At 33.8% G+C, this 2,485-nt stretch overlaps 1 protein-coding gene across 1 annotated transcript in view; it reads left to right on the top strand.

Moving 5' to 3' along the window:
* The window catches only part of LOC107669562 (uncharacterized), a 42,027-nt gene that overhangs the window by 6,627 nt on the left and 32,915 nt on the right, over positions 1–2,485 (top strand).

Genomic DNA, 2,485 nt, shown 5'->3' with positions numbered 1-2,485 from the left:
TTCATACAGTGGACTACCAGTAAAATTGATACAAATTTGGGTCCAAAAATTATTCAGACAGAGTCTGGGGAAAAAAACTGAAGTTGAGGTTTGCATGAAGCTGGGTGACAGCATGCCCAGGAGACTACAGGCTGTCATTGAGGCTAAGGGTTGCCTGACTAAGTATTCATAGTTGTGTAAATACTGTCATACTAACAGTTGTCTGAATTATTTTGGTTGATTGTAATCTATTACATACCTTTCTATCAATTTAATTATCAAGATGAATTTGTTCTGACACAGTGTAACTGTGAGTTCTTGTCATATTTTATTACCATTTTCTAAACTATAGCGAATAAACTGATAATGTGAGAAATGTTGAAGGTGTCTGAATAAATTTTGGTTTGACTGTATCTATTTGATAAATGAAGTTAACCAACTAACATTATACATACCTTTTTGGTTTCTGTACCCATTTGTACAAAAAAATGTACAAATGCAATACAAATATCGGTATCGGTACTCGGTATCGGCAAGTACCAAAAATAAAAGTATCGGTATCGGGCGAGTACTGGAAAAAGTGGTATCGGTGTATCCCTAATTTTTTATATAACTCTGACTGGATTCGTCTGAAAGAAGAAAGTCATATACACCTAGGATGCCTCGGGGGTGAGTAAAACGCAGCCTAATTTTCATTTTTGGGTGAACTAACCCTTTAAGTCAAGTGTTCGAATCTTGTTAACGGTTCCTTAACGATTCGTTTTGTTCCACAATTATGCCAAAATGCAATTCTTGTTGACTCAACAGGATGCTGACCCTCTCAAATGTAAACAAAATAGGTATATCATACATTAATGTAACAATTCTTGCAAAAGGTGACTTTTAATTGGGACAATGCAGAGGCATGATGCGATGAAATGTAATTAATAATATTTATATTATTAAAACACCGTAATTGTAAATTAAATAAAGCGCCAAACAAACAAAATATGTAATTAATTAAACCATGTTTAAAAATTAGCATTCATAGTGAATCAACAACGAGAGATTCATAAGTGTTTTGATTCACTAAAAAGAACTGAGTAATTTGTTCCTGAATCAGAATACACTGGTGGCGTTATATGTTTTGATTCATTTAAAAAGAACCGGATTACATAGGTCATTAGTTTGGAAACTGTATTACAGCACTCCATATTAATTATACTAGGCTATATATCAGTGTACAACACTGGTCATGTTATACAGGTGCATCTCAATAAATTAGAATGTCGTGGAAAAGTTCATTTATTTCAGTAATTCAACTCAAATTGTGAAACTCGTGTTAAACTCGTATTAAATAAATGCAATGCACACAGACTGAAGTAGTTTGAACATACTTTCCAGAAGGCCAACAATTCACTAAAAATGTTTTTTTTTATTGGTCTTATGAAGTATTCTAATTTGTTGAGATAGTGAATTGGTGGGTTTTTGTTAAATGTGAGCCAAAATCATCATAATTAAAAGAACCAAAGACTTAAACTACTTCAGTCTGTGTGCATTGAATTTATTTAATACACGAGTTTCACAATTTGAGTTGAATTACTGAAATAAATGAACTTTTCCACGACATTCTAATTTATTGAGATGCACCTGTATGTTGATTCACTCAAAAAGCTACCCCCATAAGCAATTTAGAGGACACTGGGTGCTTTTAATGAATCGACCAAAAAATTCAAGAGTTTGCTGATTGAATCAGTCTGAATCCTTCATTCTGTGAACTCACTGATTTCGTCAGAAGGACTACTGAATCAACATCTGACAACTTACTGAACTGCAAATTACCATTTCTTACATTAATGTCAGTCATCAATTATGTTTTTGTTTGTGTGTTTCATTGATGAACCATCATTAATGACTGGTTCATATGACAATGCATCATACAATTAATCCATATCACTCTTTTGCTATATTTCAAGTCTTGTGTGTGAGGAAAAAAGCTATTGAATGACTTTATATTAATTAAAAAAAAAAGTCATTTGGACTAATGGTGAAGGATAAAAATATAATCAAGCTGCATCACAGAGTGTAAAAGTATTAAAACAGATTTTCTTTTTTTTTTAATTATAGAAGTTGTTTCCACTAATATCTAATTTGCTTTTAGGCCCATTATGATCCCCTATGTGAATCTGAGGGGAGGAGATATATTAAGAAACTAAATTTTATTGGTCTATGTCAGTGCCCCTTTTCCTAACCTTCCTTTTGTTTGAGAAATGATCGAACTGAACGGCCCAACGTGAAATACCCCGACATCTACAACTATTTGTGTCCTAAACGCTTGTTTTTTTGGGTCGACAGCTTACAAAAATGTAGTTCTGGGTTTTTTAGCTTGTTTACTGTACAACTGGTCACATAGCAGCTTTTAGGCATTGCTCTGTTTTTTTGTTATAAGTCAGAGATGACAAGGAGGCAGCTTCCCGCAATAGACTGTCAATGGAGAGCGTTGGATTGCCCCCCCCCCCCGTGTGGG

The sequence above is a fragment of the Sinocyclocheilus anshuiensis genome, unplaced genomic scaffold (genome assembly GCF_001515605.1).
Source record: "Sinocyclocheilus anshuiensis isolate Anshui unplaced genomic scaffold, SAMN03320099.WGS_v1.1 scaffold460, whole genome shotgun sequence".
NCBI classification, from domain to species: Eukaryota; Metazoa; Chordata; class Actinopteri; order Cypriniformes; family Cyprinidae; genus Sinocyclocheilus; species Sinocyclocheilus anshuiensis.
Note: the sequence above shows the minus strand (reverse complement) of the source record. Positions and strands in the feature narration are given on the sequence as shown.